The 19,163-nt window shown below is 41.5% G+C and overlaps 1 protein-coding gene across 1 annotated transcript in view; it reads left to right on the top strand.

Moving 5' to 3' along the window:
* The window catches only part of hif1aa (hypoxia inducible factor 1 subunit alpha a), a 35,945-nt gene that overhangs the window by 743 nt on the left and 16,039 nt on the right, over positions 1 to 19,163 (top strand). The window lies entirely within an intron of this gene.

Here is a 19,163-nt window from a genome sequence, read left to right on the forward strand (position 1 = left end):
AATATAATAATATATATTTTTAAATGCCACATTATGTTTAAAGGCACACTAAACGAGCATCAAACGACTTTGACACTTTTATGGCCCATTCAGTCAATTAAGGGGTCAATTAAGAGCTCCTGCTAAGCCCCTAATGAATATGTCAAAACCTACGTCAAAACTGATCCTGTGTGTGTGGGGAGGAAGGGGAGAATGTGCAAAATGATATTGTACTATACTATATCTGAATCTGATTGACATTTTTACCACTTAAATGGTGTAAAAGATCAGTTTCTCCAGATAGGGTAAATTGCCGATCACAAATAGGGTAAATGCCGATCAGAGTGAATATCGGTCGATATGGCCGATCGATGGTCGATTAACGGAGCATCTCTAATAAATAATGTTAAATTTAGGCTTGAATGTTGCATATAATGCATATATATATATGAGCTATAGGTAGGCCTTGAAAATTTCCTATAAATTGCACACTATAAACCTGAATATCAGCAATACGCACACATTTCTGCTTTTCACTACAGTTAAATGCTGGGACTATCCCTGACCCTGATACAATAATTTAATTCCATTTTTCGCTCAAATACCATAAAGTGGATTTCTCATTCAGTAGTGCATGAGTTGATGCAGGTTTTTTCCACTTGGGATGATTTGACGGCGTGAGAAATGCAATGTGTGGCATGAGTGCGTGTGAAGAGGGTTAATTGTGTGTGTAACGTTATCTCCGGATTTATTTTGTAAATTACCTTGTCACTGTTCAGCTTTGTTAAATGTGCTATTTTAGTGTGTATTGCCTGCTAGTTAACTTAGATGTAGATTGGCTTTAGTGTAGAAGTCTTTAAATAAGAATTTGACCACATCTTAATAAATCCTATTATTTTAATTTCTATCCTGTGGGAGATCACTTTTTTTCTTTACCATTATTGTCTCAGGCAAGACCATAAAGAACAGATGTGAACTTTGACACTGGATGTTGTCTAATGTAGTATAATAATTATAATAACGGCAGCATTGTTTATTTAAACAGTCTTTAGTGGAAGCATAATTCTTCTCTCCAACAACAAATATGAAAAGCTACCTTACTCTTGAAAATTGCTATTGTTTCCGTTTCTTTGCGAGGTGTAGGTACAATTTAGTTACTACTGCATACGTCAAGTTAATTGTGCCTGGCTGACATCTCACAGTGGATGTCCTCCAACCACCTCAAGCTGAACCCAGACAAGACTGAGCTTCTCTTCTTCCCAGCTAAGTCCTGCCCTATGCGGGAGCTAACTATTTCCGTAGACAACGCCCTGGTAGTCTGTTCCAACAGCCAGGAATCTTGGTGTTGTCCTGGACAGTCAGCTCTCGTTCAAAACTCACATCACAGCTGTCACTCGATCCTGTAGGTTCACACTCTATAACATACGACGAATTAGACCGTTCCTCACCCAGGAATCAGCCCAGCTCCTAATCCAGACAACAGTCTTGTCAAAACTCGACTATTGTAACTCCCTTCTTACTGGCCTACCAGCATGTGCACTTAAGCCTCTCCAGCTGATCCAAAATGCCGCAGCTCGCTTGGTCTTCAACCAGCCAAAATTCTCACATGTCTCCCCCTGCTCCGCTCCCTCCACTGGCTCCCGGTCGCTGCCCGCACAGAATACAAAACTCTGATGCTGGCATTCAAAGCAACCAAAGGTATGGCTCCTCCATATCTTGCAAATATGATTGAACCCTACAAACCCTCCCGCGCACTCAGATCAGCCAACGCAGGGAAGCTGGAAGTACCCTCACTAAAAACGCCGGGACAACGCTCCACACGTCCCAAACTCTTCTCCCTTCTGGCTCCAAAACTGTGGAATGCACTTCCCATTGCAGTCAGAACTGCAGCATCACTCCCAATCTTCCGCCGTAGTCTGAAAACCCACCTTTTCAGACTCCATCATGGCCCATAGCACTTACCCTACCCCCTTAGATAGCATTTCTGTAGACTTAGGTCAGATTCTCACCTAATACTTCGGTAGACTCAGATCCGTATGGGCGGGGAAATTGGGATTCTTGCATATTTAATTGGCTGCGGTTTGCCTTCACACTGTCATTCGCAGCAATTGGAAACGCAGCAGGGGGGACCTTTATCAATGTGACATAAACTATAACCTACACAGTGAAATCTATGGTGATAAAATTACACTCATAACGTGCATGTGTCGTGCCGTCTGGGACCCCCCCCCCCCTCTCTCTCTCTCTACGCACGCAGCCGCCACACACTGTTCTTTTGGGCATGCAGCACAGCGCTGCATGAGCGCACTGATATAACTCCCCAGTCCCACACAGTGACAGCACTCCTAGTCCTGCAACAAACAGTCAAAAAGTGCTTTAGTTTTCGAGATACCCCTCCCGGAGTTAGGACCAAACACAACATAGTTTTTCCTCATCTCTAAGGCCTCCCATACATGAAATGGATTCTTGTATAAAAATATTTTACTGCAAAAGTGGTGAAATTGTTATTTAAAGTTATACACCTCAAACTAAAAATAAAGCCTGTCCGTCTGGTGGTTGAGGAACTTAAAGGCATGTAGATTCACAATGGAAGCTCTGAGAGGTTCAAAACTTGGCATACTTGAAGCCAGAACATACCTCTACATTCTAGAAAAGACTGAATGTCAATATCTGAATGTCAATATGAGATATAGTCATTTGAACACATACTTACAGTAGGCGGAATTGTACATCTATGTAGATGTCTTCTCTACTTTGTAGTGACTCTGGAATGGATTGTCATAGCAACACATATGATGGCTTGTAGGAAAGGTGAGGTTCTACTGAATCCAGCAATACCAATTGTGTAAATGTAGCTTGCATAATCGTGGAGTTATGGCACAAAACATATATGGTGTCCCAAACGGGGGGAAATAAAACTAATGAAATCTACAGTATCACATTAGTTTTATTTTTACTTCACTTATCAAGGGTGGGAAAACATAAACAAATCACTTGAGTAGAAGTCCCTAAAATGTATGAAATGTCTCAAACTTGAGAAATGAGAAATTGTGAACAAATAGATGCCGCTTCAATAGAGAAATATGCAAGCCTAGATTGGAACTACTAACTATTATTATGTTGTAGCACATGACCTGGATGTTCCCTCATCAAGCTCAAATCTCAATATTATCCTCATAAATATAAATAATCAAGTTATTCATTTCTGTTATTTGAGTTATTTGGTTACAGTCAAGTTATACTACACTACAGTATTTGGCTCCACCTGCATCTTATTGCCTACAGTATGTGGCTTTCTTCATAAAATGACAGGTAAAATCATTTCACATATTTTGGAATGTGAAAAGATGAGATGAACCTTGTCAAATCAAGTAGCTATTTAGCTGACTGGAGTGGAGAGTGACCTAGCATTTAGTTATCTTTAGTGTAACAGAGCCTACTGCCTGTCCCGTAGTCTACACTGACAATAGCAGAACCCTGCCCTGACACTGTTTCACCAGAATGGAAAATAGACTTAATTAGTATCACTTGTAATATGGTTACTGCACATACTATAGCCTAAAAATAGTGCGCGCAATGCACAACATAGATACTGTACAAATTCTGAAGTGTATCTTTAAACTTTTACCAAAATGGAATATTGGATCCAAATCTTTGTATCATCTTTGCTAAACAGTTGGAAAAAGGCACGAAACAAGACCCATAATGTATAAAGACCACGGCAGAAGACCTTCAACACTAACTGTTGTTCAACAGAGAGATGATGTTCATAAAACCCTGGCAAACCCAAATTCAATATACTCTCCTCTCCTCATCATATACTGTATCATGTTGAGAAAACTACTCCAGTAAGACCAGAGTGAGAGCATGCCGTCTCGTCAAGAAGACTGAACAGGGTACAACATTGTTGAATAGGATACAACACTGTTTAACCAGGGGGGCAGTCAGCCAGATATTTCGTGAAGCCTCATTTGAAATCGGTAGTTCATATAATGGCCTGTTGTGGCGCTGGACCGGACCCAAAAAGCCCCATAGCTCCATAGAGGCCCATGTATTTTGGCCCAACTTCACCTAGACTGTATTACCTTAATAAACATGGTCATGAATACTTTCTTCTTCCAGTCACTAGTTTAAAGTCTCATTTCTAATGTCATAATATTCTTTTTGGAAAATTATGGTCCCATTAATAAAAAAAATGACCATAAAGAAAAAAAAACATCGCGTATGTTCTGAGGGGCGTGGCTACCATTACAGTCTATGATCGGGATTCCCCTCCCACTCGAGTCAAAATAAAAACCAACGGAGAAGAAGGGGGGAAGTCCCGCCTCGTTGTCTGGGCAGCCAATGACCAGCTGGTATACAAAACGGAGCCAGCCAATGGCCAGCTGGTACCAAAGATGGCGACTTACATCAGGAATTAGCATATTATTACAGGCTTCATTTTACGTTCATGTTAGACCCGGGGAACGCTTTGTCCATATTTTTTACAGTCTATGTGTTTAACATACAAATATATTGTTTCATTTGTGGGAAGGCCAGCACAATTGATTGATTGATTGATGGATTTAATAGTTTATTCAACATAAATGTAAAAACAGCAACAGAGTACAGTCATACAATTAGTCCAAAAGGGATAGCACAAAAAAGTCCTCGCGGTCTTGTTGCAATCAGTTCATAGACAAAACCAGGACTACTGGTCAGAGTACCAGAGACAGGGCCTTCACATGGTCACTGGTCAGAGTACCAGAGACAGGGCCTTCACATGGTCACTGGTCAGAGTACCAGAGACAGGGCCTTCACATGGTCACTGGTCAGAGTACCAGAGACAGGGCCTTCACATGGTCACTGGTCAGAGTACCAGAGACAGGGCCTTCACATGGTCACTGGTCAGAGTACCAGAGACAGGGCCTTCACATGGTCACTGGTCAGAGTACCAGAGACAGGGCCTTCACATGGTCACTGGTCAGAGTACCAGAGACAGGGCCTTCACATGGTCACTGGTCAGAGTACCAGAGACAGGGCCTTCACATGCAGCATCAGAAAGATTGATGAAGTTGTACATCGGCTGCTCTCGTACCCAGATCTCTTTGCATATGATGACAAATATCATAAATGCTACCTAAAACACTAAATATCTAAACGAAATATAGCAGCTATAAAACAAAGAATTAGAACAGCAGACCAGTATCTATGTCAAAGCTTTTATTAATCTCACTGAAATAGTTAACATCTTTCTTTAAATAAATGAAAGTGATGACAAGTCATCACTTTCAATAAATAAGAGTTATGACATACTGAAGACACTGGTCCATGGTTTTCTTCATCGATATATCTGCAGGTCTATGTAGTAGTTCTGGATTTTCTTGGATATTTGCATCTTCTCTCATTGTGCCCATTTCCCATGGGCACACTTTTAGAGCATGCAACATCAGACTTTCCATGTTCTACAAATTATAATGCTGTATGTTTCCAGGGTTTGTATTTAGACAATATCATCTTCTTCCTCAGAGTCAGTGTCTTCAGTATGTCATCATAACAGTCAAGGAGTTTATATACCGTAAATGGAAATTGGTGCATTTACAGTATATAGAGCTTTTATCCAAAGCACTTTACATAGATTGTGCATTACATTCACACATTCAGTCACACACCGATGGCAGAGGAAACCATACAAGGCACCGACCTGCACATCGGGATCAATTAGGGGTTCAGAGTCTAACTCTGGGGGAGCCCTGGATCGAACTGAGAATATGGTATGATATAGTACTAACGGTATATTGTTAGTTCACACTGAAATTTGTCTTGCGAACCTCACGGTTCTCCATCCAGCCGCTCTATTGGCCACTCTATCCCTGAGGCACTGCCGCCTCGGCATATTACCAGTATTATTGTATATTTGTCATCATACACAAAGAGATCTGGGTACGAGAGGAGCAGATGATGTACAACTTCATCAACCTTTCTGATGCTGCATGAAGGACCATAAGTCTCTGGTACACATACCAGTACCAGCCATAATGGCTGTCAGATGTTCTGGTCTTGTACTGGCACACTACTGTATGTTAAACAATGTTGTATCAACCCTATTCAGTCTTCTTGATGAGACTGGTGCAGGCATGCTCTCACTCAACATTTGCAACTTGCTCATTACTGCAGCATATTGTCTGTATATAGAGCCACGGTGTTATGAACATCATCATCTCTCTGTTGAGCAACATTTAGTAAGATCATTTTAATTTTGAGTATCTGCCGATACTGATTTTTCCCCATCTGAAAATTATATTTTTATGCAACTCCTCCAATATCACAATAGTACAATATCCCAAATCACGGACAATATACAGTCTAATATCATGATATGGCTATCATATTGATACTAGGGATGTCCCAATCACATTTTTGTGCTCCTGATCTGATCATTTAAAAATGTCATGATCGGCCCTGATTTCCGATACACTTCACATTATAAGATCACATAAGATGCACATAGGTGGAGCCAAATACTGTAGTATAAATTGACTGTAACCAAATAACTCAAATAACAGAAATGAATAACTTGATTATTTATATTTATGAGGATAATATTGAGATTTGAGCTTGATGAGGGAACATCCAGGTCATGTGCTGCAACATAATAATAGTTAGTAGTTCCAATCTAGGCTTGCATATTTCTCTATTGAAGCGGCATCTATTTGTTCACAATTTCTCATTTCTCAAGTTTGAGACATTTCATACATTTTAGGGACTTCTACTCAAGTGATTTGTTTATGTTTTCCCACCCTTGATAAGTGAAGTAAAAATAAAACTAATGTGATACTGTAGATTTCATTAGTTTTATTTCCCCCCGTTTGGGACACCATATATGTTTTGTGCCATAACTCCACGATTATGCAAGCTACATTTACACAATTGGTATTGCTGGATTCAGTAGAACCTCACCTTTCCTACAAGCCATCATATGTGTTGCTATGACAATCCATTCCAGAGTCACTACAAAGTAGAGAAGACATCTACATAGATGTACAATTCCGCCTACTGTAAGTATGTGTTCAAATGACTATATCTCATATTGACATTCAGATATTGACATTCAGTCTTTTCTAGAATGTAGAGGTATGTTCTGGCTTCAAGTATGCCAAGTTTTGAACCTCTCAGAGCTTCCATTGTGAATCTACATGCCTTTAAGTTCCTCAACCACCAGACGGACAGGCTTTATTTTTAGTTTGAGGTGTATAACTTTAAATAACAATTTCACCACTTTTGCAGTAAAATATTTTTATACAAGAATCCATTTCATGTATGGGAGGCCTTAGAGATGAGGAAAAACTATGTTGTGTTTGGTCCTAACTCCGGGAGGGGTATGCCGACTTCTGGGGGCCATTGTCGCAGTACTATCCATGTTTACGGCACGCACAGACAGACAGACAGACAGAATATTATGTAGGCTATAATACACTGCAGTGTTTTTATGTGTTTTCTTAAGCAATTGATTAATGTACACATCCTCATTTCGATCAGGGCTTCAGTCTCCTTATTCGACCACGTCTATCCACAGTAAAGGGGACATCTTTGCGCTGCGTAAAATATGCCTTCTCCGTCTCCAACTGTGTTCAGCTCCTCACCCGCCACATTATGTTTGCTTCATTTCCTTTATTTACTGCGGATTGCATTCACACCTGCACCGAATCGTAGTCAAGTGCGATTCGAAGCGAAGCGAAACCCACGTTTTTGGGCGGAGTAAAATGCGGTTATTTGCTGCGCATTAGGATTCGAATGAGCCTTCACACCTGCCAAACGAAGCGCACTTTCTGACAATGCGCAGCAGGATTCGTTTTAATCGCAGCAAAGCTCTCTGGTATGAATGTGACCTTAGATAGCATTTGATACAGACTTATAGCATGTTATGTAGACAGCACTATAATTGCATTGTATGTAGTCATAGCACGCCATAGTACATATGTATAGCATAGTAGTATATATGTATAGTTTATATGTATAGTTTCATTATATAGATATTCCACTGTTACTTTCTTAGCTTACGCATGTTTCATGATAAATGCTTTTATGTGATGTATTCCCATGCTTTTTTGTTCTTGCTTAATGTAAGTCGCTCTGGATTAAGAGCGTCTGCTAAATGCCTAAATTGTAAATTGTGAGGTTATAATGAAAAGTTAGATTGAAGCAGTTTTTATTTTCGTCCTTGATTAGGTTGGATACATATTTTTATTATTTTGGTTTGTTTAATTGCTGCCCACAGAGCAGTCAAATCTTTCAGAAACGTAGGTAAAGCATTTGCTCTGAATATGGTCACAGATGGGGAACAGGGTCAAGTTAATAAAATGGCATTTTGTGATGAACCAAAGCTTTTCAGCAAACATAACCTGTTAGCTTAACCAGCCTTATTATTGTTGTTATTATTTAATTTTTCTAATGGAGCTTCAGTGATAATTGACCCAGTAATGGATTTAGTCAGAGGGACACACAATGGATTTACCATACACCATATTGCACTGCATTAAATTATCAAGAAGCCAAAAACTATTTGAGAATTCTCCTTAAAAGTACTTTACTTATTTTTACTTATATTTTGTGCCGCTAAAAAGGCAAAAAAAGGATAGTGCCTATGTCCAATTTACTAACGAGGAGGGCAAAATCGGGGTAAAGTAAGAAATAATCAAATCATCTAGAATAGATCTTGGGATCCACATGGAAGTGGCATGGCTTCAATGTAGATCTCTGACTTCCTGTAGCCAGCTTAAATCAGTATACAGGTATATGATGTATGACTCAAGATTTGGTCGAGGTGTTGTTGTCTCCACCAGGCCGAAGGCATGTGGGGAGAGTATGTTTTGCACACCGTCCGTCCGTTTGTGTGTCCGTCCGTCCGTCCGTCCGTCCGTCCGTGTGTGTGTCCGTGACAGGCTAATCTCGGCCACCGTTAACCCGGTCGATGCCAAATTTTGCACACACACTCCCTGGATGCCAACGATGAACCTCTGCCCCAAACTTTCCAGAACGGCCTGTTATAGCGCCACCAAGAGGCCGCTTTGTGCAAAAACTTCACCGTTAACCCGGTCGATGCCAAATTTTGCACACACACTCCCTGGATGCCAACGATGAACCTCTGCCCCAAACTTTCCAGAACGGCCTGTTATAGCGCCACCAAGAGGCCGCTTTGTGCAAAACAAGTTTTTGCACAGTACACCTACAGATTTTGTCCAAACATCACGCAAATTGGTACACAGTCTCTCTAGAGCCATTCAACGAAACGGCTCTTTCACATTTATCACACTCCATCCTGATTGGTTAAGATTGGCTTCCAAAGTTCACAGGAGTGCTCAGTTTCAAACAAAATGCTGCAAATCATGAACACATCGCGTGATTTCCGTGAAATTGTGCACCCACATTCCCACTAGGCCGAGGACGAAATGCCACATGAACAATTTCAACTCAGCCTCAAGGTGGCGCTATAACTGGCCGAAAAGTGTTTTTACCTCTAACTGCACGGATCTGTGGATAACCTGGTGGAGACCTGTGCCCGGAAGGGCACTTTTTCTAGTTCTTACTTTAATTTCGTGCAATTTTAATAAAATAACTACTTACATTTTACATTCCATTGTTTGTTGCCCAGTTTGAAAATAAACTTTAATTCGCTTCTAAATTATGTATGCTATCCTCGGAGATGAGTCGTATAATAAGGCAACTGGGCTAAACTAGAGTCAAGTCAACCACAGTTGTGTATCAATCAGAGTTTGGCACTCTTTATTTCTCTTGTCATCCTCTGCCAGCTATGGGCAGACTTTTACATTTATACTATATTAAATGCTGACTGATGGATTGATGGATACTTGTGATGAGAGCATAATGTAACTGCTCCTAAACCGTCTTCATCTGAGGCAGAATAAGACCACGCTCCAACTGATATATCTGATATAAAACAAAAATGCATTCACAATATGCATCTTCAGAAAAAATAAACAATAACATAAAATATTACCCATAACTAGGACAACTACACAATACACAGTGTTCACAGCTAGAAGTAGAAGGGCCTGGTTCGATTCCTGCTGTGGGTGGCCGCTGTGGGCGTGTTCTCTCCTCCAATGCCCACATACCCTCAGTGGGGGTCACAAAAGGGCCTTTGTGGAGTTTGCATGTTCTCCCCTTGTCCTATAGAGTAGGTACCCTCACAAAAACATGCAGTAATCTTGGTCTCTAAACTGCCTCCCCTTGGCCAGCTAGGGCGCCTGATGGAGGGGAAAGGAACTGGTTGGAATAACGTGTTCCTTCCAGGCGCAACGTTCAACCAGGGAAACTCCCCCTGTCGGGTGAAAAGAAGCGTTTTGGACTCCTCATGCATAGAAGGAAGCATGAGGTCAGTCTGTTGCTCTCCCCAGGTTGGCAGAGGAAGTGTATCACCCAGGATTACATTAGATAATTGACACTCTGGAAAAAATGGGTTGTAAATTTGTGAGATAAAAAAAGAAAGAAAATAAACATAATATTAGGCTATTATGTTAGCAGTTGGCATGAATATAGTACTTTAAAACATAATTGTTGCATACTCTGAGGTTAATTCTTTTGAGTGGTGCAACCACTCCAAAGAACAGCTATGTCCCTATGTCCCTATGTTTAGGGTACCAATAGGGGCAAAAGTGGTGCTGTTGTGCTAGAAACGGAGAGAGAGATAGTGTTGCCTGCTTTGTGTGGAGCGTGCATGAGCGATGGAGAGGGAGAGAGAGACGGAGTGGTGTCTGCTAATTCCCTCATACAGTATTAGTAACTGTCATTTCTCGACCGTTTCGGACTTGGGGCGGTTCGCCGGAACCGGGCCGGCACCCTGGGCGCGTTCCTGTGGGTCTGGAAGTTCCGGGGACCCCCACACAGAGTTGCACCACTCAGTTCACACGGGTGTGATTTTTGTATATAGTGCTGAAATAATGTGACATTCTTAGTCTGCAGTTAGACAGTTAACTCTTTCTGGCAGTGTATATGATTGTTCCTGGTCTCTGATGCAAATTTACTATTTGTATTTTATACTTAATATTTAGTCTTTACTCTATAATTTACAAATGTAGTATTAACTTACTTATGATGTAAAACATTTAAGGCATTTTTATCAGTGATGCAATTCAGCTCAATTGAAACAAGCTGATGCGCACTTGACCCATGTGTGTTTTAAGTAGATCTGGTTTTGGTTAAATAGCATTTGTCAGACTTGTGAACTGCACTGATCTTGTTATTTCTGTGTCATCTCTTAATCACTAGGGCTTTACGTCAGAGGGAGTGGCTAGTTGTGTGTAGCAATTCAGTACAATGTACATGCTTACACAAGTCTAATTGTCAGTCACTGTCTATGATGATATAAACCACATGTTAGAAACTTTGGGAATCAAATTGTGATGCTCACTGTCAAGGGCTCTATTTTTGTGCATGCACAATTTTCTACCATCATGATTAAATGTCTTATGGTCCATGCCAAAAAATGAAGAGAACAGGTAGTGTATGGCAGTCTATGGCTGTTTGTTGTCGGATTTTAATAATTTGTGCCCTCCGTTGGTGGTTGTCAAAATCCCAGAAAAGTAATGGAAAAAGGAATTGTATAATTTCTGGGTCTATAAATGTTAATGACAGCTATCGGCTGGAATACTGTTGAGTGTTATTTTGAACTATTATAGCTGTAGACTAGCCTTTCAAGAAACTCAAGGACGCTTTACAATACAGAAACAATAAAAACTTGAATCTCCAGTTATAGCACCACCAAACGGAGCAGGCCTGCTAACTTTAGGACCCAATGTTAGCCGATCAGGATGGAGTTTGAAAAATCGGAAAGACCCGTTTCATTTAATGGCTATAGAGAAACTTTACTGTGATGTTAGCACAAAATCTGTAGGTGTACTGTCAAAAGGCCTCATGGTGGCGTTGTAAGTTTGTAACAGGCCCATGTGAAAAAGTTGGGGCAGAGGTTCAGCTCTGGCATCCAGGGAGTGTGTGTGCAGACTGCAGAGGGTGGCTAGTGGCTACGATCAAGCCAACGGTGCCAGAGATTAGCTGTCCACAGACGGACGGACGGAGTGCAAAACGTACTCTCTCCCCAGGCCTTCAGCCTGGTGGAGACAATAAACAAACAAACAAACAAACTAATTGCCAAAAACCTGAGTAAACAAATGTCTCTTCAGTGCAGACTTGAAAGAGTCCAATGTAGGGATTGTAGGCGTCTGGCAAATCTGCATGGAGAGAGATTTCCAAAGGGCAGGGGCTAGAAGTGCTCCAATCAATTCACTCCAAGTGACTTGATTAGTGATCTGCAATTTACCATATCTGGAGAAACCATCTTATACCATTTAAGTGGTATAAAAGTCAAACAGATATATAGTATAATATCATTTTGCATCTTTGTGACAGGCCTAAACCTTCCCCCCACCCCCCTCCCCACACACACAGGAACAGTTTTGACGTACAGTATAATCATTTTGGAAATATTCAAATTTTCCCCTTACGCACAAGATTGGCAGATCATGAGAAAAACAATCGGTGCCCGGGATCGGTCCCAAAAAACCTTATTTGAGCATCCCTAGCCGGGGCTGCCACATAGAAGGCTCTATCACCGAGGGTCCGCTTTTTTCCATGATGGATAAAACCCTATATACTTTGACAGCAGTCCCCAGGGCGCTCTATATACCAGCTCTTAATTTTTCCCTACGTGGTTGATCCTGCCAGTAGCATATGCTTGTCGGAGTTGTCTCAAAGATTAAGCCATGCATGTACAAACAGTACAGTGAAACTGCTCACACGTTGTGAGCTTTTAGGGATCTATTACAAGCTCAATCACATGGATTATCTTTTCTGGTGATGGATTTCTGTCATTTTGATTTCAAACAGGCCATATATGTGATCAGTAGATCCGCGATAAAAGGTGGGGTGAGGGGGTGCAGCAATTATGATGGTGTGTAGTTAATTCCAGTCGTCAAAATACAGCCTTCTGACTAGTCCACTGATCTACAAACCATGATCGTATCGTATCTCAGCCAAATGGTTTATCTATCATAATTTGCACATTACATTCGGCTGGCTCGAGTGACACCACAACATGCCACCGAATCTTAGTCAACAAAGGACCAATAGGCAATGGCAATTATGTCATACAAAAATAGTTTGTTATTAATTTAAGTAAAAAGCCATTTTATTGTTGAACTCATCTTACAGGGTAAGATGAGTTCAACGCATTCCTGAGCCAATACTTTTGATACCCAGTGTAGTGTCTGAGACTCAATTGAGTACTACTGATGAGCCACCTGGTCATCGAATGATTGACTCAGGAATGCGTGCGTATGTTCTGCTCGGGAGTGATGCACCAGCCAACACACAGAAGGTTAAAATGAACAGAAACCATCGTTCCCCAAAACAACAGGTTTGGGGATCTGTTGAATTTCTGTCAAACCAGCACCTGCACGCAGTCTCAATGTTTATAAACAAATAATTGGTCTATTGAACACAACACAAATTTTACGCTGTGGATCGAGCTACTGTAAGGTGATCAATGCCAAGAATGTCCAGATACAGAAGTGAACAGATACAAAATAGACGTAAAAATGTGTTTGCTTTTTATGGCCGTACTCTTCCCTTGTCATTCTAGACTTAATTGTGTTGTTCTGACTAAATTGTAAAGCAGCACAGACTTCTGGTGTGGAAACGCGTAAGGTGTTCGCTGATCGGTAATAACGGTCAACCCCAAAAGACACTACAGTTATTGGATGTCATTATACTTTTATCTGGAGTAGTAGAGTCCGCTAGTAGGCAATGTATGTCCCGACACCTGACCTTCCAGTGCTGAACTGACAATCGAAAAATTCGAAATGTATACAGTTGATCATTAGAGCTGTTATTTGCTGGTCAAAATATGGAGGCATTTATTATAAACGAATGGTCGTCGTAACTAATCTGGTTTTATGAAATGGGTAACAAGTTGGGAAGTAATGACTCTACATGGTGCAAAGGCCAGCATAATGACCTCACCTGTCATGTGAAGTGTAGTCAGTGTACATAGTGCACATAGCTGTGTGTGTGTGTGTGTGTGTGTGTGTGTGTGTGTGTGTGTGTGTGTGTGTGTAACAAGCTTCAATTAGATTTATTAATTGCCTTGAACTCCTACCTCCCTCTCTTTTCTTCCTTTTCTTTGTTTCTTGGAAAAATAGCACGATGGGAACTATCAACTATGCACAAAATTGACTTTCACACACCTTTTTACTTGTAAAACCGATGTGACAATATAGAGGATTCTGATTCAGCATCAATACCGATCCGATACAGATACCAATCCGACAGCACATAGTTAAGTCTTTATGTTGTGTATTGCTGCTGCCTGCTGGCTAGATGCCTGTGACTAGCAAACACTGTTATGATCACGTGGCCTCTACATGCTGGAGTGCTGGAGTAGACTACTGGAATGGATTGCTTGGATCTGAGAATTTGATCAGTATTTTCGATGCCGATCCGATCTTCGGGCCAATAGGAAGATTGGATCGCAGGAACCATACTCCAGACTAACCTTTAAATTTAGGTGCACCCAATGTACCTAAACATTTTGACTGCAATAATATAGTTTATACTTAAAACCTCTTTTGTCAGCTCCCATAAGTTCTATTTGTTCGGAAGTGACGAAGAGGGTTCTGTTTTGTAGTAGGAGACGATTTACTGTTGTTTGTACTGCATGTTGTGTTTATAGTACAACACGCATTTATTACAGCAGCGTGTGGCTGCTTCTAGTTAGTTGTATTTGTCAGGTATACTGCTATACCTGACGAAGACCCGTAAAGGGTCGAAACGTTGTTACCTAATAAAGTGTCCTGGGTTGTCAACACAGTGTGCGGACAACCCTTCTTTTTCATTGCTGCTAGTTGTACACATCAAACACAAAAAACAGACGGAAGCCAAAGTCAAAGTTGTACGATTTGTCACACACGTTACCGCAGTGAAATTTGTTCTCTGCATTTGACCCATCTCTTGGAGCAGTGAGCTGCAGCCAAGGAGCGGTGAGCTGCAGCCGTGCCGCGCTCGGGAATCATTTGATTAGTAGATTTGACCCCCCAATCCAACCCTTTGTTGCTGAGTGCCAAGCAGCGAGGCATTGGGTCCCATTTTTACAGTCTTTGGTATGACCCGGCCGGGGATCGAACCCCGACCTCCCAGTTTCAGGGCGGACACTAACCACAAGGCCACTGAGCTGGTGTTTAGACACCCTAGAAACACCCTAACCCTAGAAAGCCTGATATATCCACACTGCTGTTTTAATCTCCAAGATGTAACCATAGTATGTATAATGAACCTGTTGCATTGTAAAGGAACGAGCTTGTCTCGGTCAACTATGGAGTCGTGGATCGCTGTCACATTGGTGACCTATCAACATATGTAATTGGCCAAATGCCAGCAGTCTTTTGGTGTGACAGTGTCAACCGGGTATTACTGGTTTGGTTGGTTTGTTATTAAATGTATTGGCCGCACTGGTACAACCAATAAGAACAATTGTGATTTTTGTGCGCATGAATGTGAGACCAAAATGTTGCATACTTACTGGATCCCTGTCCATGTAACTTGAGCTCTCAGTAGCAGTCTCTCCCAGCATGATGGATTGAGAGTACAAAGAAAAACCAAACAAACACCAACATGTTCAGAGGCCTTTGACATTGGTGCATAGCTGCACCATGCAAGCCTATGCAAGAAATGACTCCACATCAGTCTTGATCTTGCTTTTTAATTAAGACATTTTTACTTGTGTGTTAGGATGAATTAAAGCTGTTTCAGAGTCCGTGGGCATGATAATTTAATCAGGAATCCTGTGTGGTTTTATTTACTAAGAGAGAAGTACTACCGTAGCAGACAACCCGCAGCACTCCAGGTTCAAACAAAATCCTTATAGGTGCAAGGCTCGAAAATATAAGTTGAGATGAAGAAAATGCCAGCACTCATTATATGTCCTTTTACATGACTTTATTTACCTCTGAGACTGAAAACGTATGCGTTTCGGCCTGTCTGGCCTTCCTCAGTGTTTTATTTACTAGACAGCCCAAAATAAATGCATTTAAAAGTGTGTTAACAGTGTTTTGTCACTTGGTACACCGTAAGCACTGTCTAAACAAACATGTTATTATGTACATAATTTATTTGATTTCACCAGCAGTGTGTTGTCCTTGACTTCAGCAGTACTCTGTCCTCTGCGTTTGGGCAGTGTGTTTCCCTGAAGTGGGTTATGTAACAGTAACAGACATGACAATGTTGAGTGGTCATCAGACTGAATGCTTCCCTGTCGAATCTGGCCAGCTTTCTGATAACATTTTAAGACCACCTCATTTGTTTGTGTCTGACTGAAGAGGGGTAGAGAGGCCACCCCGCCAGGGAAACGGAAGGTCCCGGGTTCAATTTCCCCATAGTGCTCAATATATGTGACCACCTTTCCCTGTGGGATTAATAAGGTCTACCTTATTATGATTATTGATATTATAATTACTTTACAATGGAAACAAAGCAGAATATCAGTGCTGCTAGGCATGCATGCCTATGGTATGTGTGTAGTAGACATGTTATGTAAGACATGTTATGTAATGGTGAGTGACCTATCTGCTTTTGTTTTAAGGCTTCGGTTCATTTTTCTCATGTCTCATCATGCGACAATTATCATCTGTTTGTTCCCGGTTTTCGCCCAGGTCTATAAGCAATTTAGGAAAGGACTATGAAGTCCAAGTCATAATAATAATGGGTATTATTTATTAATAGTATCACTGAAAATGGCTTGATTCATATTCTGTACTTGTAGCATGATCAAAGTACAAAAGAAGGCTAATTAGTAATTGCACGAGCTTTTGGTTTTCCATGGAATTATGTTATTTTGTTTATTTATTTATTTTTGTTATCAAATGTTTTTTATTTTAAGACAAAAATCACAATAAGACACGTTAACATCATGAATGACTTAAAGAAAACAAAACGCATATTATTTTGTTTATTTTGAAGGTTTGCCATGTTACCAATATACACTGTTGCTGAGCCTGAATATGGCAGAGATATTTTTTTTATATACATGCAATGCTGTTCAATGCTTCTCAAGTGTCATAGTCACCCTCAGTGTTTTGGATTCCTGTACTTGTGCCAGGGGTAGATGCCTGGCCTGCTATGCCTGGACTTGATCTATCACTAGTGACTGTAGGTACCTTTTTCTTCTGCCAGTAGCCTGCCCCCCTGGTGAAGCACCACAGCATTGCAGGGGCTCGTTGAGAGACTTGAGGTGAAGGGACAGTCAGTTGAATGAACACCATTAAGTTACTAGTTACTAATTATGCCAGCAGATGCAGGAAATGGCTGCCACATAATTATCTATATTCATTTGGCAAAATCCAACCTGCTAGAGAAATGAAGAGCGCTTACTTACTTTTGGTTTCTAAACTTTCTATTCATACTGTGCACACTGGTGCTCATTCATCTGCACTGGAGTGCTTGTGTAAACCCAAACTTGGCAAACGTACAAGTCGTCACAGTGTAGCAGACTATTACTTGCAATGTCAGTTGAAAGTGGCGCATTGTTTGTTCACGAGGAAGAGACTACTGGTGGACCTGACTTTGTCTCTCCCTCTCTTTTTCTCTCTGTTGCAAGTCAGCTATTGCATATGAGCCTCTCAAGCATACTGTATGCTGAGTAGTGGTTTGCCTGGGACCCAAACTAGTGAAAATAGCAGATCTACAAGTGCACAACACTTCTTCTGCGTTGCGAGCTTTGTAGGCTGTCTAGTATTTTCACTGTGGGAAAAGGGGCTGTAGACTAGAGGAAGGATGAGTGGCATAATTCATTGTCAATTGCAATATTATCAGTACAATTAGGTGATTTTATTAGAGGAAGCAAAATTAATTTTGCTAATCAATTTTCTTGTTCCTTAGGGCTTTGAATAACAATAGCTCGCTATGGTTAATTGCGTTGTAAGTGTATAACAAATCAATGCCAATTAGGCTTACATTTCAGAATTGAAGACTTTTACATTTCCTGCTCTATTTTCTTGCCACTGTCATTGTCTCCACCAGGCCGAAGGCATGTGGGGAGAGTATGTTTTGCACTCCGTCCGTCCGCGTGTCCGTCCGTCCGTTTGTGTGTCCGTGTGTCCGTGTGTCCGTGTGTCCGTGAACAGCTAATCTCGGCCACCGTTAACCCGGTCGATGCCATATTTTGCACACACACTCCCTGGATGCCAACCATGAGGCCGAAGGCATGTGGGGAGAGTATGTTTTGCACTCCGTCCGTCCGCGTGTCCGTCCGTCCGTTTGTGTGTCCGTGTGTCCGTGTGTCCGTGTGTCCGTGAACAGCTAATCTCGGCCACCGTTAACCCGGTCGATGCCATATTTTGCACACACACTCCCTGGATGCCAACCATGAACCTCTGCCCCAAACTTTCCAGAATGGCCTGTTATAGCGCCACCAGGAGGCCGCTTTGTGCAAAACAAGTTTTTCGATGCCATATTTTGCACACACACTCCCTGGATGCCAACCATGAACCTCTGCCCCAAACTTTCCAGAACGGCCTGTTATAGCGCCACCAGGAGGCCGCTTTGTGCAAAACAAGTTTTTGCACAGTACACCTACAGATTTTGTCCAAACATCACGCAAATTGGTACACAGTCTCTCTAGAGCCATTCAACGAAACGGGTCTTTCAGATTTATCAGACTCCATCCTGATTGGTTAAGATTGGCTTCCAAAGTTCACAGGAGTGCTCAGTTTCAAACAAAATGCTGCAAATCATGAACACATCGCGTGATTTCCGTGAAATTGTGCACCCACATTCCCACTAGGCCGAGGACGAAATGCCACATGAACAATTTCAACTCAGCCTCAAGGTGGCGCTATAACTGGCCGAAAAGTGTTTTTACCTCTAACTGCACGGATCTGTGGATAACCTGGTGGAGACCTGTGCCCGGAAGGGCACTTTTTCTAGTTTAGAATGAAAGGCTGTGAATAAGTGTTGTGTGTGTTAGTGAATAGTGATAGTGTGTGTTGTCAAGGACTATGTTGTGTAGGCCTACATGTTCAGCGGCAGCAGATAGATTGATAGGTAGATAAATTAATTAACCGTTAACTGGTAAGCCTATACGGGGGCGGCACTGACTCTGGGGTAGAGTGGCCGGATGGGAAAACTGTGAGGTTCCC

The sequence above is a fragment of the Protomyctophum parallelum genome (genome assembly GCF_964188405.1).
Source record: "Protomyctophum parallelum genome assembly, chromosome: 20".
Lineage (NCBI taxonomy): Eukaryota > Metazoa > Chordata > Actinopteri > Myctophiformes > Myctophidae > Protomyctophum > Protomyctophum parallelum.